The sequence below is a fragment of the Dermacentor andersoni genome, chromosome 4 (assembly GCF_023375885.2).
Source record: "Dermacentor andersoni chromosome 4, qqDerAnde1_hic_scaffold, whole genome shotgun sequence".
Classification (NCBI taxonomy): Eukaryota; Metazoa; Arthropoda; class Arachnida; order Ixodida; family Ixodidae; genus Dermacentor; species Dermacentor andersoni.
The window spans coordinates 108,287,434-108,307,024 of record NC_092817.1 but is presented as its reverse complement, the minus strand read 5'-3'; positions in this window follow the sequence as shown (position 1 = coordinate 108,307,024).

Genomic DNA, 19,591 nt, shown 5'->3' with positions numbered 1-19,591 from the left:
TACAAAGAAAGTATTCTGAGTGAACGACAGTGACCACCGCTTTGGTCGCATTTCCAGGCCGTTCGCTATGAAGAATTACATGCGAAATTAATTTGCGCAATCAAGGAATACTCTCACGTGACAGATGCGTAGTGAATACCAACCCGCATAACTAAATATGTTGACGACCACCTCTGTAAGCAATAAAAAGGCGTAACAGCGAGGCTGATGTTAGAGTGTACGAGAGAACGCTTTGACAACGAATACCCGTTCTGCTTTTACTTTGCTATGCAAAATTTTTCTTTCATCGCATTTTCCCTTCATTTCTCTTATATTTCTATAGTGTGCCTTTCTTTGACTACACCGGCACTTTTTGCTTATGTTTTGCATTTTGCGTTTCCCGTACGTTCTGTAATAAGGGTTGATAAGTGGTAGGAGGAAAATAAAAAAAAAAATAAAAAAAAGAACCGCCTCATTATTTCTTTGGTCAAAGTTGTTGAAAAAAAAATGACAAATTCAGTGACGTGCTGCGAGAATCTCGCGCAGTGCCTGCGCATGTTTGCTGAAAATGGCAATAAGAGAATAGTAGAAGATAAATAAAATAACGGCTGTTAAAAATGTTGTATGTGCCAGCGCAGCATGTTTTGTCATGCAGCGCAGCATGAAGAGTTGATACAAAGGCCCTCTTCCAAGGAATCAAATAAAAATGTCCAGTAGAAAATACAGTCCCGCGAAATGTAAAGGCCAAAAGAACGGACACACTACAAAGCTAGGACGGAAAACTTGGTGTGTTGATTTAGCATATTCAGAGGTGAAAGTCGCTTAGAGGACGACACACATGAGAGAGATACACACAACCAAGGCGCCTTCTAGGCACGAAGTAGGCGCCATGCGTGTGTGTCTCTCTTATGTGTGTGGTCATCTAAGCCACTTTCACCTCGGAATATGCTACAAAGCAATGCAAAAAAAAAAATAGAAAAGGAAAGATAGCAGAGCTACGAATAAAACTCAGACAAGTGAACACAAGTGAACGACTTTCAAGTTCCTACTCTTCGGTCAGCATGCGCAAAAAAAAGGCGTCGTCAAATGCGCTGACGAATGCCGACACATCTCTTTAAATTGCACAGAAAAAGTGCACCAGATTTTAAACGAAACTGCCCCTGCGAGCTCAGAGCAGTAATGCATGGAAACTAGCACTCTCGAACCGCCAGATTTTTTTGTGCTAGAGATTTTTGCGCTCCCGGCAGCATTGCTCGCTCATTTTTCTTCTCTTTTTTTTTTCTTTTTGCTCTCACTTCATAAAACTTTCCGGGAATGCGTCACAGTGGACTGTCCTAGAGCAAGCATTCTCAAAGTGGATGTGTGTTAGTGAGCTGTGCGCTCCGCCTATTGCGCTCGCAAGGCCTGGGAGAAACGTCAAAACTAAACCAAAATAGGGTAGCTGTAGTACTTGGGTGTATTCCGAGCACTAGCACTTGTGTGAAGTGATGCCCAATGGCGCGTTCTTATTTTTTATTTCATTTTTATGTGCGTGGCTGTTTTTCTTTTTCACACTTCCTGCACGATAGCTCTAATTTATCGAGACACTCTAGGATTACTTTCTCTGGCGTGAGCCCTTGTGTGGGTGTCTCCACGTTCGGTAGAGTCAGGCAATTTCTGCGATAGCAATTCAGAAAAGTATGATGAATCTAGCGTGAAGTCGCTTCCCCTCTGCTTACGCTTCGTCAATTCATTTCTGTGCATTCCTTACTCTCGACAACAGTCTTTATTGCCGTCATGAGCGTCAATCTCATCCTTTCTGTCATACATCTAGCCTCTTTGAGAATAAACCTAATTTTGTAAATATAAACGTCTCCGTAAGCCAACGGGGCCTAGAAATGGTTGTACTTGTTCTCGGAACATCGTGCGCATCGAGAAAAATAAAAGCCATGAATTGTGCTTGAAATGAGAGCTCCAGTCAGCAATATTATGAACAGCAAAGCTAAGTTACGCCAACGCGAAGGGTTTCTTGTACAGACCCTTCCTTTCTCGGCATTATACCTTCAAAGTATGACAGCAGCGAACTTGTAAGCATTACGGCAACGTATCTCCTTCATTTATTGGACCGAAATTATCTGTTCATATTTTGGTTGGCTCCCGTTAACTCTGTAGGAAGTTTTTCGCAATATCTAATGTCATTTCTTTCGTGTCTCTATATGTCACTCAGGAACAGAAGTAGCCTAATAACCTCCTTCACTCCAAAATTGTTGGCATCTTATTCATTATATCACATAATGGGAATAATGTACAAAATGATAGAGAATTAGATTGGCAGTAGCAGTTATAAGAACACTTTTGATGAACCCATTCTGGTCGTTTACTAGTGCGAAAACACAATAAAGTTTAGAGTATAGTCTGAATGAGTATAGTCTGAAAATATATCGAATCGACTTCTAGAAGGCAGAGCTAAAAAAAATTAAAAATTAAGGCGTAGTAGTGGCATTATGTGAAATCTTGTATATTCAGTTGCTATACATCTCGAAGAAAGCAGTACATGTCTTTACATCTAGAATGTAATTTAAAATCGCTGCATAAATGCGTCTAAAAGCCCGGGTAATTATGCTGTAACATTATTTCATTTGAAGTTGTGAACATTTGGCGAATGGAAAGAAGCAGGAACCTCGCCACTGCTGGTTACTTCGACCCGCCGGCTGAAGTTGGAGCTGCAAAACGGCAACAAGTTTCGGTCATTGAGTTATTCCTCGCCAATATTGTGTGTGCTTGCGAAATCAATCTTAATATACCGATTAGTTTTAATTTCTAAAGTTTACCAATGTGACTCAACGACAGCACGTAGGTGAGTGTTTTTAGTTGGCACCGTAAAATCCACGGTGTTTTGCCTAACTCAAGTTTTCTGCAGGACAGCTGACATATATCCGGAAGTCAAATTCTCACTTGATGGAAGTGTTCACGCCTTTGCAGTTGCAGTTGGGATGTATTCGTGCTTGACGCACGCTGCGGTGTTTTTTAATCGTCAGCAAATTACTTTAGACGGACAGAAACAGCCTTGAGTTGGCACTAAAAAAATTGACAGGTTAAGCTAATGTATACGAAAGCTATCTGCCAGAACTGATAGCTAATTATTTCTAGGGAAAGAGCTTCGGCGATTATGGAACGATAAAGTTATCTTAAGCGGCACCTTCATGACATTCAATACAGGAAAATATCCCGGGTCAGTCACATCGCACTCGGGAACGTAAGATACAAAACAAAAATCAAGATTTACGCGGTGGTGCGATGCTCCAAACGAAGAGTTGCCGCACGCATATCGCCTTGGAATAGAAACCAACAAAATGCCTTGCAGGCCTTAATGCTTCGGTTAACAAGCTTGAATTCCCCCTCTATCTCGGAAGAAAGAATTCATTTTATTTACAAGCGCTGACCGCACATTTGGTGTGTACGTCCGCTCTGTTATTGGCTTGATTGTAAATTTACAAATGCCCGAGTTTTTTTCCTGCCGGGCTGGTTCTTAGACGCGTGTATGTGATTTGCCGTTCGTAACGAATATGCAGTTGCGAGTGAGCGTGTGTCCTGTCAGCTATCTTGTCGCCGTGTATTCCTCGCGCACCTTATGTTTTTTGCGCAGGGAACCTAAGCCCCTCATATTCCAATAGTTGTAATAAAAACCATGTGCAATTACAGAGCGCCTCGCGTCTGCAAGCCGAACAGGTAAAGAACATGTAAATGAAAAGTACTTGCCGCCTAACCTAGCCTAAATGAATACAGACTTGTACAGACTTGAAACGAGACTGCTCAGCCAACCTAGAACTTCGGTGTATATAAAGTTGAAATAGAAGTTCTAGCGAAATGTAATTGCGCACAACACGGAAAGCTTAAAAAAGAACGCACTGGAAAAATAACTCGTTCGTAGGAAACCTAAACAAAAGAAATCGACACTGCAGGCTTTTCTAGCACTGATACTCATGTTCACAAATATGACCTTGAAACAGCACGGAAGGCTGTGCGGGCTCGCCGCTCAGATCTGAAAGCGCTAAAGAAGAATACGTGCCTAGAGAGAAAGAAGAAAATCGACAACATTGAAAAGAAAAAGACAGAAAATAAAAGGACATACGTGGCGATAAAAGTGACGCATGCTTTTTTTTTTTCATTGTTGGCCATAGTGAGAATGGTGGAGGAAAAATTCCAGTTTACACCTTCTCTCTTTGATTTGAGCCTTATTCTCGCCATGAGCGGATGCTTTCAAAGTTCCACAAGTGTCATATACTTGCTTAACCTAACTTTATGTCCGACTTGAGTGTTTCTAAGAGCTCCTAAACTGCCCTAAATGGCCTGTGCTCATCTCGGCGGCCCGACAGAGAAAATGGTGTGAGTCGTCGCGAGAGCCGTTTTACGGCACTCCTAAATTGTCGTCCTTGCGCTTTCGAAAACGCCATAAAAACAAAGTTCGGTTCTTCAAAGCACCTCCAAAAACTCTGACATTGCTGGAAGCGGCACCCATTTTATTTTACGGATTGAAATCGTCGTTTTGGCTTCCTTTCTTTCCTCTGAAGCTGTGGTAACCCCGCAGCAATATCTCACGCCGTCGCCCTTTACAACGAAGTTTTCTTTGCGGATCCTCCCCGACGTTGTTCACAGTGGGTACTGCTGCGTTCCTTGGCAAGTATCTCGTATGCAGTATGGCACAACCATCTTGTCTACCCTTAAAACAGGTGACCTGGATGCTAGCCTTGTTTCCAACGGAATTATTCACTGATAATGCAAATCATACCTAAATAACCTCATTGTAACAAATATGGGCACTCATATTTATTCCCTTAATAAACCACACCTTTTTATCTCTACCTTCCTATGCCTTTGAGATTGGTGCATCTGCTTTGTCAGTCTTTGGCCAAGTAAATCGCAGATTGCTATTGGACTATCTTCATGATAGGCTCGCTGAAGTCAGCGCGCTGACCCTGGATACATTGCAATAACAAAGGGGGACAATGCATGGGGCCCCTTAAAGGGCCCCTCACCAGGCCCCATAGCAAAGTGTGGTCATATGCTGGAAGTTCCCTCTAGTCCTCTCTGAGGACCGTTCTGCCACAAAAATGTTTCAAATCGGCTCATGAACAGCCGAGAAAGAAATGTTTCAGTGTCGCTAACACATGATTCCAGTAGGCGAGCTCCAGTGCCAAGCGAGACTCTCTCCACTTGCCCCATCTCGCCACCACAAGCGAAATTCCTTTTCTGCGTTCTCCCGTATCGGACCTCGAGGATCACGTGTAGCATACTTCAGGGGCCCAGTCTCCATTTGTTTTCCTCCTCGCTTTTTTGCGGCGTGGTGTACTTCCGCTGTCGGCATCGCGCGCGAGCTGTGATTGTTTCGTTTCGCGCAGCGCATGATCTTGTACGCTGTGCACGAGGACACCTGACTAGCAGTAACAGTCTGGGCTACACCAATACTGAGGAAGGCACAAGCAGATCACAGAGAAATAGTCCGCGCTAGAACACGATAGAAAATTACATAGTTTTGGTGTCTGAGCGCGCGACTGCACTACATGGGAACAAGCAGACGAAACGGAAGTACATCTCTATAGCTGCGGTGGGAAGTAAAACAAATAATTCGCACATTCGGTTTGTGCGTTTTATTATTTCTCTAAACTTTAATTTATCTCTTCAAGCCACAGATTACAGCAATAACAGATATTGGCTTGAATAATACTCAAAGTCACGTGTCACCACTAGCGATGTCACGGTGCAAACACTTGTACGTAGGCGCACTATCATGTGCACGTCATCATCCGGCTTGGAGGGCGGCGGCCGCGAGGAGAAGGCAAAACGACGCTCGATTTGAAATTTGATACCTTTCTGCGGTGCGTAACGATGTAATACTTCGCAGACACGATCGCTGTCGCGCATTGTATGCTTTCCATTCTGCGCTTGTCAGCTCAAAATGACCAGGCCTGGTGAGGAGCCTTTTAATGTAAAACAATTCCATACTGATTTTACTTCAATCTCCAGACGTCACATAAAGCCCAGTCAAACGCTTTACTCGTTCACTGGAGGTCGTTTACTCGTTCACTGGAGTCAGTTTTGTCTGCTATATTAATACATCTTTATTGCGAGCGCGTCGCTTCGGCGTAGTGAGTTCTCGCGGCATTGTGACGTCGTATGACAGACAGGCAAATGGGGTTTAGCCCGACCAAATTTTGGCCAATGGTGCAGGGCTAATAGAAAAATAAGTTGAATTTGAAGTAACTTTCTCTTTTCTTATATTTAATTATGCATAATCAATGTGTTTACGTCATATCATATGGAGATTTTCACAGTTTTGGAAATGTAGCGTGACAGAGGGTTGAAGTCAATGGACCAAAAAAGATTTTTTTTCCAATTCAGGAGAGGTAATTGCAAAAATGGAATAGAAACAGATTCGAATATCTTTACGTTATAGTGCCCCTGAAGACAGAATCATGCGTGGTCGCGTGGGTCACGCGCTGAAGCTATCCTCATCTTGCTGTCTTCATTGGCTGACCACTAATTGCAATGGCCAAGATGGTGTGCAGAATTTAATCAGCTTCACGTTATTTATGTACCCGCCTCACTAAAGCTTCAGTTCTAAAATTATAACTTGTGGATTTATTGTGATTCCTTAAGGTCGTACTAATTCATAGCACGTGTTTGTCTTTTTCATAACATCGACATCATAGACTGCCTTTTAGTGACCTATATGCGCGCTCATTTTGATTGACAATTTTTTTATGCTTTTTGGCGCCTGCTCTTTGTATTCCACGGACAGTCAGAGCTCTTACTTACACTGGTTCTAAATTCTGTACTTCGTAGCGCACCTTGCCCTTCCAGAAAACCTCTTCTCTGTGTGTTCTTTGTTGCAACAGTTAAAATAGTCGCTATTTGAAAATAAAAAGCGGTGGAACGCATCTCACGATGGATTTTCAACGAATCTCTTTCAAATCTACAAGGGTCACTGAGAGATGCGAGAGTGGATAGGTACCGCTGTTCGAAGAAACTCTTTGACGCCAACTTTGAACAGTGAGTATGTGTCACTCGATCTGTTCTGGCCTTCAATGAACGCCTTTTACACCAACTTGGGTAACTATGTATGTGCAATTGGGATAGTGCCGCTTTAAATTGACAAAAAAAAATGCCTTGAAATTTTGCGATGCTGAGCAGAATCAAACCCAGGTCACCAGGGCTCCTCAAGGAAAGCAAGCCTACGTTTGAGCAGGCTGTGCCACAAAACGCACCGATTATGTGCCGCTTTTCATTGAGCGCCTTTCCAGCGAAACCTTCAGTGAGCTGGGCCATGAATGCACTCGGGATGTGCGAATCTTCAAGGAACCTCTCGACAACTTGGGTCATTTAGTATGTGCCGCTGGGTGCGCAGCAAGCGGAGGAACAATTGTCAGCGTTAGCAGGCACTCGCACCTCATGATTCCTGTCTCGGAGGCCATGAGCCGACTTCTCGCCTCCACCACTAGAGGGCGCAGCGTGTCCAGAGAAAAAGCGGGAGAAGGGAGCCCGTTTCTCAGCGTTCTAACGCACTGGGACGCAATGTACTTTCGAGGCCATGCGCAGGCTTCGAGGTAGCGGAGTTAGATGGCGCTGAGTGTCCCTAGAAAAGGGCGAAGGAGGAGTCCCGCTGCAGTACAGGCCTAATACATAACTTGTTTTGATGATAGCAATACGGTGTGCCGCTTCTTCAATTGAATGCTAACGCATTGCCATCGACAGACATATTGAGATGGCTTCTGCTCCAAATTTTCTTTCTTTCTTTCTTTCTTTCTTTCTTTCTTTCTTTCTTTCTTTCTTTCTTTCTTTCTTTCTTTCTTTCTTTCTTTCTTTCTTTCGTCTTTCTTTTCTTTTTGCTTTCGAGTGGGTGTCTAAGATGCTGAGAAATTTGCCAGTTTCCCTAACCTACTCTCTTCGAATACGCTAGAACGCGTCATTTCTCAGCGAAGGAGAATGTAGGTGTCTCTCTGCGACAAAGGCAATGCTGCATCAGTGACAACGGCGACACATCTATACCTAGCGCCGGAAGCATCATCTGTTCAGTTTGCAAACCGAAGCGGAATGCTCGTTTCGTGGTGAAGTGTGGAGATTCATCGTGGACGCTAATGCGGTGTGCTAAAGTCTGCCTTTTTAGAATAGGATGGACCACGGTTCAACAGAGAATGCGAGAAACCTGATGACAGCCGATATTACAGCTACAAACTGTACACGCTCTACAGACAAGTTTTATCCGGCACGTTGTATATAGCAAGGGTTTTGGATTAACTAAACAACGCTGTAACGAAGCACGCAGCTTGTCTTCCATCGGCATCCCTAATACGCTCGCACATGCTTCACTAGAAATTGGAGACGAAAGGCCGAGGAGTTGACTAACCGAACGAATTGCCTTGCGACGGTTTTCTTGCGTTTTTTTTACTTCCTTGCTTTTGCAACCTGCGCACGCGCAATCAATAACCAACCTAACACTGCTCACTCATGTACTTTTCTCGCCTGGCTACACTGATGAAGTATGTATAAACGCTTTCCCCCGTCCTTACGTGGTCTCATAATACCTCGCTCATAATCTGGCGAGTTTAAGCTAGCAGTGAACATCCTGACCGGAAAATTTGCTGTCTTCGATTTTTTTCTTCATTTCTTTGCGTAAATCTATGTGCCGAAGCAACGTAGACGACATTGCGAAGTCGTAGCTTTGAAATAAGCTAACTTCTCTTTTTATAGCAGGAGATGATCACTGGTATTCAATGCTATTCTTTTATTTGTGAGACCCTAATCACAAGTTGGCGGAAACATCGCAGTATATGGGGGAGTATTAGGATTTACCTAATTTCATCATTCAAATGGCGTGTTCTAAAAAAAATACAAATCGGTAGTTATGAATTGATCAAACAAATACGACAGTGTGTAAAAATATAAAAAATCACGCTCATTTCAGACTGCGTTTACGCAGATGATTTAGAAAGAAATGCCTTCTTGATTTTGTACCGTTATCACTGCATAAAAAATACGTATTTTCAGATTTACTTGGTAAATTTATTTAAATCGACAGTGCCTCTCAATCCAACTAACATTTCAAAAAATTTACTTGCAGCATATCTTCAGTGAATAAACTTGTGAATGCTGATAGCTCATAAACGTCGCAGTAAAAATGATGCGTACGTTATTTAGGTTGTCTCGTAAGAGTACAAAATTACGTTTTTGTTATCAGTAGACATACTTTTTCTTTCTATAAACACTAGAGGCTGTGAGTCTCAGGTGGCGGCTGTGTTGGTAAGGGAACACATTTCGGTTAACATCTTTGTACCATGGTGTTTTAGCCATTGTTATTCAGATTCGCGCCTAAATACTTCGTTATACAGTCTTCAGGCTGGCAATTGTCATCGATGGCCGCGCTTGAAGCAATGAAAAGAAACCTGGCGCATTTGATGCCCCGTATTTGTGCTGCTAAGTATGAGTTCCTGCAGATGTCTTGCATATCGCAATGACCAGTTAATAGTTTGTTTACATACTCACCAACTCAGATAGATTGCCACCACGGCTACACGCAGATGCTCCAACGGAAAAGGGCGCTATTTCCCGCGTTATGAAGGTAATTAGGGTGACTGACTGGGCATGTAGGTAAGACATGCAAGCAGCTCTTTGCGCACAAAACGAGGACAGAGAATAGGCTAAGTCACTCGAGCGCTGACTTACAAGGGTGTTTTATTTCGAAGAAAGCTCATGGGTTGCCGTCTAATGGAAGCTTAGGCTTATATTAGAAGCTTACGTTTGTATTCCTACACGAGCGTCTATACTGAAAATACGATCCTCGTGCCAACAAGGCATTACCCCCGTCGCAAAATTATGCCTGTCCAATTTTTTACGCAGGTCTTGCCCAGAGCTCATGACTGACAGCTTCTCTGAACACATACTTCGCCTCAGGAACGCGGGGTATTCTACGCATGTCCTCGTTAGCGTCGTTGAAGGCCTCTTGAAACACATGTCACCACAAATAACTAAAGCCATTCAGTTTTCAGCACATTACAAAAATGTTGCGGTTATTCCGCATATTCGCGGTGTATCGCATCGACTTACGTGGATTGGCCAGCGAGCCAAAGTAAAAGTATTTTTTCCCGCTCCCTATAAACTGCAATCTTTGTGCATATCGACCACGACGTGTGCCCCCAAAGAGCTTCCATGCGAAAAGAGACGCGAGTCAAAGCTCGATGATTGTGCGGAAAGAATCGTTTCCAACCTGCCTTCTACTTGTGGGTCCCACTATATTGGTCAGAGCGGGCGTTGTCTCACGATAGGCTCTGGGAGCATCGCTACAATGTGATACAAATGAGAGGGGTTTTTTGGATGCACACTGTACAAATGGTGTGCGTAATCAGGCAAATTCCACAAGAAAAAGGCCCCGTGTAGACCGGTAGAAATAGTTCTACCTAGTACTTGCTCAATTGTCTGCAAAAGTCGTAATCAGTTGACCCGTGAGATTATCGAAGCGGAATCAATCGACAGGCGTAGTGACACCTGCGTGTCAAAACCACCTATAACCTTTCTAGGAAGGTGCTATCCTTCTTACGTAAAAATAGGAATTTTCTGCGGATGGAGCACACGTGATGCGTCACAGAACTTGACATATATGTGGTTGGTTTCTTCAAAATAACGCACTGTTGTAAATCAGCGCTCGTGTTCCTTTGCCTCCTTTCTTTCCTCGCCTTGTGCGCAAGAAACTGTGTTCTTGAAGGCAATGCTCGTTGCGTAATTGCAGGGCATAATACTTATGGTCTCTGTTAGTGACGGCTACCTCGTGTTTGCTAAATAGTAGCGGTATCTGCATTGCCAGCACCTACGTAAGTGCAGAGGGATTAGCCATTTTCTATAGGTGTCCTACAGAAAAGGACAAATGAGAAGGGAGAAATAAGAAACAAGGAATGTCTATCAATGTCTCGTTTTTATAGTTCAGGAGCTTAAAGCATTTTACGCCTTGAAGCGTGCCATGCATTCTTTATTTCTAACACCACTCAATGAACGCTGATGCAGGCAACTAGTCTTTCCATCACCTAGATGGTATTTTATTTCTGCATTTATTTCTCCCCCAGTAATTGCTTTCGTTAATGATAGATTTCACTAATATTTAATAAATATTCCGTTTTCAGTTTCCTGTGCTATAAAATATACATCTTTTTTACCATGAACAAATGTTCAGTAAAGTATTTTGCATATCACTTCTAGTGATGTGTCTGTTACATATGGATGCGTATGCTTCATGATTCCATAGTTCATTGTTATTGACTGCTGCTATTAGATTCAAGAAGGCCAAGACTCACTCGGACGACTAGTTTATCATTTACTCTTAGTTCGTGGGCATACGACTGTATTCCCTGAAACAAGAAACTTCAAATTGTATGCGTTCATTTTGATAGTACTGTGACAAGCGGAAAGGTAGCCCCCTTCTCCCAGCCGTTACATATTGACGTGTCGCGCATACTCAGTCAAGTGCTTAGGACATTTGTCGTCTAAGTAAAAAAAAAGTATGATTTGGTGACAACCAAAGTAGTTAGTTACTAAAAAAAATAATATGTCTATAGAAACCTAGAAAAGCTATAGAGGGAATTCGGAAACGTTAGAATCCTTATACTGTCGGAACAAAACTTTGAATACTCATCGTGGTCACAACACACATTCTACAATTGGTACGCAGCTATGACATCACAGTGGCTGAAGCAAGCCGTGACACTATGTTCTTAGAAGAAAACCCAGTTGACCTTATGTTCAAGTACGAATATTATTTTACATTAGGCACTTTGAATCAAGACACCCGAATTAAGTATTTACGGTGTTTGCACATATACTGCTAGAGGATAATTACATTACGTGTGAACTTGACTCGTATACGACAAGTGGTTTAGCTCAGTTAGCGTGACAAGAAGAAAACTTGAACTATTTTCTTTCTTTCTTGATTACCTGGGCATGAATGTCGGATTTGTGAAATAGAATTCGGATCAGAGCCATGTCATGTGTGTTGAACGGATGTCAGGAGACTCATTTTTCCACACTTGCATGTGCAGAGTAAAAAAGTAGACTTGCATTACGTAAACCTTCTCTTTTCTCGGTCTCTTTGAGGCCAGCACCTGTTTGAACAATATTATTTAGTTTCGCCCGTAAGACGATGCAGTGACGCGACAGCTCACCAGACACAATGCGCAGTTAGCCCAAAATTGTTTCGTGTGGTATTTCATCGAGTAAACATTTGCAGGTGCGGCCGAGGAATATCATGTCGAGAAGTAAAAAAAAATAAGTGTAGATCCTACGCCCTGTGGAAGTCGAAGTTAAACGAAGCATTTTCAGGCAGCTGGCTATGCAGCATTGTTTTGGGTTCCGCAAAGCGTTACAAGGCTGCCCGATATGTTTGCTCAAATCCAGCATTTCTGCGTGTAACGCGAGGGCAGTGAACTGGAACTAACGCTAATGCCTGTGTGTGGTGTCAGCATCAAGACGACGACAACGGCAACGACGATGGCATGATTTCTACCAATGGTCGAATTGATGTGAGCATGGAGGTGCAAAATGGGCAAGAAAAGCAGAAACTAAATGCTCGCTGACGGCAGCATTTGATATCGCTTAGAAGACAAAAACGCCTGACATGACGACGAACCTGAAGCCCTTATCCTTTTATAAACACTCGGACGAGTGGCGTAGTGCAGGTTGTCGCCTTGTCCCAGTGGTGATGACGCTGCCACAGTAGAGTTCGGCGCAGCCTCGTTGTACTCGAAAACCATGTTCAACAGGAAAGAGCACGCCTAGCTTTTTGATTAAATGGCCTTGTAACCATGAGAAGGGCTGTGAATGTGCCGGACGAGCTTTGGTACGAACGAGGAGGCGATGCATTGCTGTCGGGCCCTCGGAAACCAACCCTTGTGGGAAACTTCCTTTTGAATCACTGTTTGAAAGGACTCAACCAACCCCCGGTGTTCTGCTGCCGAGGTGACGGCATCTTCTTACGCCCGCTACCTGGCTCGAGCACATGTTGGCACGCTAGAATCAGAGACGAGAATCGGATAACGAAGATCGAGTAACCATGCAGTTACTACCACGACACCAAGAACACGAACATAACGTGATCAGCCTAAGTTAGTTGACCACTTGGTCCACATGGACGGCATAGGTTCTTGTCATGGTAATGTCATGCCGTCCATGCATGTCATGACATTTATGGCATTCATGACAATTATTTTATGAGTTTCCAATTATTTTATGAGATGACATGCCAATAATTTCACACATGTATGTTATGAAACATATCCAGAATAAAATCGGGTAAAGAAATACATGTCTGGCCATTCAGTTCCTATGAGGATATATGAGGATATCCACGACATTATTTAAATGACATGACATGCATGACATGAATGACATGACATGTATATAATGATGTGATTGTCATGAATCAATTAAATGACATGAGGTGATGGCGTCGTGGCCAGTGCTGAATGAATGGATTCAGTGGCACTGTAGTTTCCATTAAAATGTAAATGTACCGAGCTCAACTGATTAGGTATTCATATTTAAAACAGCGCCAAAAACACTGACAGGGGAGCACACAGGACGAGCCCTGTCATGTGTCCTCCAGGACCAGCGCTCGTCCAGGACCAGCGCTCGTCCTCTGTCCTGCCTTGCCCGTGTTTTTGACGCTGTTTTAAATATGAATGATCTGTACCAACTAGCTCGCACCCAAACCCTTCTGAGTCATGATTAGGTATATTACAGCCCGGTGTAATTGTTCGATGGTATCTCGAAATCTTGATATCTCAATATTGATATGCTCGATATCTCGGATACAACTGTTTGTGAGATCCGCGGGCCATTGAACTTTGAATCTTTCAAAACGCTGCCTTCCAGTCGTAGAAAATGATCCGGCGATGAAGGGGTTCCTGGAGAATAAGTTATTGTGCCTCTTGAGGCGCACGACGCTCCGTGCTCGTATAACTTGATAGACAGGACGTCTGTCTCTCAATTTTAACAGACTTCGATGGAATGACGACTACACCTGCCCAACTATTAGATTTAGCCGGACCGTCTCAGTACAACCCAGACCATGGATTACAAGGCAAAAAAATTAAATATGTATCTGTGGTCATAGCAAGTTGTCAGTAGTCATAACTTTATAGTCTACTACTTAACACGGCTATTTGTTACTTCATTGAATTCCCACAGACATTTTTTAGAACAGCTCCAAAGAACTTTACTTGTCAGGGCCTTTCACAAATAATTGCACAAGTAAAAGCATTAAATATTGCGCAAACAAAACCATCGACAGGCTTTCTGTTGCCATTCTTTGATGTATGATGCCTGTGCACAGCACGCCTTACAGGCTCTTGTTGACTTCCTACGCAAGCAGTCAGTTGGACAGCGCATGCACATTACTGCAGTGAAAGCAAAATGTGTGTCCTGGTAAGAGAAAGTTTAGTTATCTCCCTAGAGGTGAAGAGCTTTTGAATTGCTGGTTCGTGTAAGTGCAATGTCGATACCTTATTGTTTATATTTATTCTGACACGAGTGCGTTTTTCTAGAGTGGGATTCCATTCAACGCATCGTGCAATATCTTATATTTTTTTCGCAAAAACAAAATACATGCCCTTGAACAAAGCTTGTAGAGCCTGCGAAAGACTGGAAATTGTGTAACCCAGTATATCTGTTAACATGTGGAAATGTTTTCTTGAAGAAACCGTGAGTTCACATTTGTCACCGTATTTCAGAGCTGTAATGATGAAACACCGCTAAGGCTTTACCAGCCCCATTTATTTACCTGCCGAGATGAAAAGCGAGGAGAGTATTAAAGATACGAAAATATCACAACCGTATTCATTCCAGCAAACAGGTGATCAAAATACGTGACACAAACGTTACAAATTTCATTAGCGTAATACGAAATTGCCCTGCTTTAATATATCAGAAAATGTTATTATTACTGTCCATCGGAGTTCTTTATAGTTCAACACGGCTCGTTGCACGCCGATACAAGCCTCCTTGCTTTCCCCATGTCCATTGCGCAATCCTAAGAAAACTGCAGTATGAACGGTGATTTTTTTACAGCCGCATCGCGTTTCTCTGGTAACAGTAACTCGAATCGCATTACATGAGCGGCAGCCGGAGTACTGGAATGATAAATGAAGCAGATTCGGCTCTGTGTGGCTTATAGTAGGGCGCTTCGCTAAAGCCTCTATGCCGGTTTACATTTTGCCTTCACAGAAGGGATCTCCTAGAGTCTAACATAAAAGGGTCCTTACAAAACTGATGTGAACTACTCACCGCACATGTAAAATGGCCTGCCAAACGGCGATGATGCAAAAACGAAACCAAGCCTTTCCACGTTGCAGCCGTAACATCATGGTCATTACTCACGCTTCTGAAAGAAGTGAAAGCGCGAATGTAGCGAGCCACCATTGGGAAATGCTGACATTTGACCATTATTGAGGAAGTGCATTGATAACAGTAAGCTGTACAACACGCAAGTGCACATTCATAAAACTCACTCAAAAGCTTCTCAGAAAAGGAGGCGTGCGCACTTATAACGCTGACGTCTCACACGAATGCAGGCAGCCTCATATTAGCAACAAAACTCCGTAATAAACGGTGAACGCGGTAAGCTTCCCCCATGGTTACCATATAAGATATGTTCGCCCTCAGGCTTGATGCCAGTCTGAAAGAGCACATGCCTTAAAATATCAAGAATATCTTGTTTTCTTCAGAAGAGGGAACATAAACTCTTTTCACACAGCTGTATGGTATTTAAAATTATTTGGTGTGTAGATATATTTCTTTGGCTACAGACTCCGAATTTGGAGCTTACGAATGTATTGCTCCTCTTTCGCATCATTATTATAACTCTGCCTTAGTGGCTTCTTTTTGGTGTGGAACATGTACGCGATAACTAAGAAAACGATTGAGCGTTCTTATGAGCAAGCCTGGACTGTTGTTAGAGGTTACAAAAGATAATTTTTTTACGCTATGAAGTTCTCAAACCACACAAGAGCTTTTTCTCTCTCAAGAAGACGATGGATTTGTAATTTGACCCACTCTTATTGAGATACTTTGGCAAAGGGTATATCTGATTCCTCAACAATGCCTAGAAATATAACCTGAGGACACGGATAAAACACGGGCGACTAATAAGAACTTCAGTTATAATATATGATGTTACTTCTTAGTCAGACACTTGAACAGAAACCGAGAAGCTATCGTAAACAAAGAAATTTATGAAACAACCTCAATGCACGCCAGGAGAAAATGTTAGAGTTGAGGCGGAATTAGCTAGAATAATTTATTTCGCCAATAAACGAAATGTAAACATCCTCAGAGATTAAAGGATTGAAAATATTCAAGACGAGTGGAGGACAGGCGTTCCGCAAGACAAGTAAAACATCGAACGAGACGTGTAAGCGATGAAATACGAACGACATTATCACCTGTTATTGACCATTCAGGAATCGGACGGTTGCGCATAATTGCCCCGTTATATATATATATATATATATGTGCGTGCGTGCGTGTGCGTGCGTGCGTGCGTGCGTGCGCGCGTGCGCGTGTGTGTGTGCGTGTGCGTGTGCGCGTGCGCGTGCGCGTGTGCGTGTGTGTGTGTGTGTGTGTGTGTGTGTGTGTGTGTGTGTGTGTGTGTGACCCGTTGTGGTTGCTCAGTGGCTATAGTGTTGGGCTGCTGAGCACGAGGTCGCGGGATCGAATCCCGGCCACGGCGTCCGCATTTAGATGGGGGCAAAATGCGAAAACACCGCGTGTCCTTAGATTTAGGTGCACGTTAAAGAACCCCAGGTGGTCGAAATTTCCGGAGTCCTCCACTACGGCGTGCCTTATAATCAGACAGTTTTTTGGCACTTAAAACCCGTCAATTTCATTTTTTGTGTATGTAAGATTTCGGCCGGGGTGTGGCATTCGTCGCATGTGTATATGCGAGTGTCCAGCGCAGATTCCATGTAATTTAGGACTATAGATTAATTCCAAGTGCTCAATCTCAGAACGCGTAATACCAAATGTTCAACAGTCCTTTTTTTTCTTTTTCTGTAACTTCATTATCCATTTCCCATCTGATTGCTCATATGGAATGCGTGTTTACAACCCTTTGCGACAGCTGAAACACCTCGACATCAATCGAGATACACGACTTAATTGATGTCTTAAACGTTAAAACAAAAAACGTTGATAACTTCTACATAAGTTCGCGTGATTGAGAACACTCGAAGTACGAGATATTTGGTACAACGTTCTTGGCGGCGTCGCGTTCTCGCCTCGATAATAAGACAAAATTCACATCCCACAGTGATTTCGGCAGCGGTGAGAGGACACTGCCGTACTTCCGTTCTTCCTTTCACATTGTTACATGGGGATCTCTGGGATACACCTTTGTGAAGTGATGAAGGCTTATGATGGCAATGAGGATGTATATGATGAATGCTCACAAAACTCTCATCAATAATACAAAGTAAAACGCACCTGTTCGTCGTTTTGTGGCATTCGGCATTAGAATCAGCAAGGCGCCTTCAAAACAGCTCCTCGAACATATCTGCATCCAAGGGAAATGTAGTGAAATTGAAAGGGATCGAACAAGGTATCATCTAAGGGATTCCTCCCGTGCTATTATACTAACAATATTTCCTGACGCTTACAATGTTAACTCTTACAAACGCATTTCCGGTCCTTCAATTTTCACTCTCGTCCTATCGCATTCTACCAATTCCATGTAGTTTTTCTCTTCTTTTGTGTCTGTAAAGCGCGTAAGGACGCCATAGTTCACATAAACCAAGCCAACTACCAAACTAGACGGTAGTGCATAAAACTCCCTGTTCGGCAGATTATTAGGTAACCGCTAAAAGCTTAGAAAATTTACCAGTAGGAGGACTCAGCTGACGCAAAGCAGTGGTAACAGGAGATCGCTGTGGGGGGAGAGGCCTTAGTCCAGCAGTGAGCATGAAGAAGGATAGTGATGATGGTAACTATTAGGACTGCAATGATGATGAAAATGCACTGAAGCACGCTTGGCGCCCTCTCGCGGCTTCCGGCTTAGCATTCGGCAAGGAACCTTCACGGTGGTTTCTCAAGCACAACCGCGCGCACGTAAAGTGCGATCTAGCAGAAGCCATTTCAAGGTTTTAGTAAGCAGAAGCGACTAAATTTAGAATAAGCAATTGCTCCTGTGTCTTCATGCCAACAATAATTCATTCCAAATATCGCATGTCATTCTTCTTTGTAAGCCAGTGTCGTAGTATTTCAATTTTATGCCTGTAAAGCGTGCTTTGTCTGTTAAACACGTGTGTACGTAGAAGAAGCCAACGTGCAAAAATTACTCAGGTGACTTTTGTTTGCTTAACAAAGCCAGAAATATCCTACCTAAATCATTAAAGATAAAGTTAAAGCATTATATCGTTTAAAAAAAAGAAATTCAATAAACTATGCAAGAAACAAACAAGGAAGTAACCCGACAAACCGAGAAAACATCAGCAATAGGCAATCACACCAATGTGCTTTTTGCGGCACGCGGCATTTCAGCGCCTGGATTGTGGTTTCCAAAACTGAAAAACTAAAGAAAGAGCTTTACCTTACATAGGCACTTTTAATAAGAAACCTTGAAAAATTAAATAAAGACTTAATGAGGGCCCAAAGCCCTTCTTGTGATGCAGCGGACACTAAATTTCAGCACTATGGCTCCGAAGAGTGATAATGGCGTCTGAGAACGTTTGTTATTGCTGGGCTATACAGCTTAAGTGGCAGCTGGTATTATGACGTAAATTTTTTTAAAGAGAACACGTTGTCGCCATTGATACGCCGAACCTTCCCCCCGCCACACCCAAAGTTCAGCCGGGTGCAGGCTACCACCCTGCGTCTACTACAAACAAACAGGTACCCTTCACCCGCCCGCCTCCACCTAATATTTCCAGACGTCTACACTACCCGCAACTGCCGGTGCTGGGGAATTCACCCGGCTACGCTTCCGCATATGCTATGGGAGTGCCCAGCACAGTACACACAGACTAACACCACGACTCTCTCGTCGAGGTTGCATGAGGCTCTGCGGAGCTCCGCCCTCCACGACCAAACCTGGGCGACCCAGCACGCCCGCGAGGCGGCGGCGAGGCAAGCCCTCGACGTCCCTTCGTGGGAGGCTTAGGCCCGGCCATCATAAAGTGCTGGTTCTACAATAAAAGTTCATTCCTCCTCCTCGCCATTGATATTTCAAGTGAAAGCAACACGGCGCACCTGCTTTACAATATGAAGTTTTCTGCAAGAAAATTTCATTTTATTCAACAACAGAAAAAATGTAATTGGCCTAGATATACATCTAACACTTTTGAAGCTAACACAGCTCTTTCTTACAAGTTAGGTGCTGATGGAAGTCGAAGAGGTAGTCGAAAGGACGGAAATCCACCTGAATCAGAGTCACCGTAAAGGACAAGCTCCTAATATTGTCCCTATTTCTGTATTAAGTTGCCGAATATCTTAAGCTGTTCTCGTTTCTATAATAAATCAAGCACGCAAAAAATAAACGTTCTAGCAAGGGGCCTGGACTGCACGGTCTCGAGTACAGCACAAATCCTTAAAACGTGACATTGAA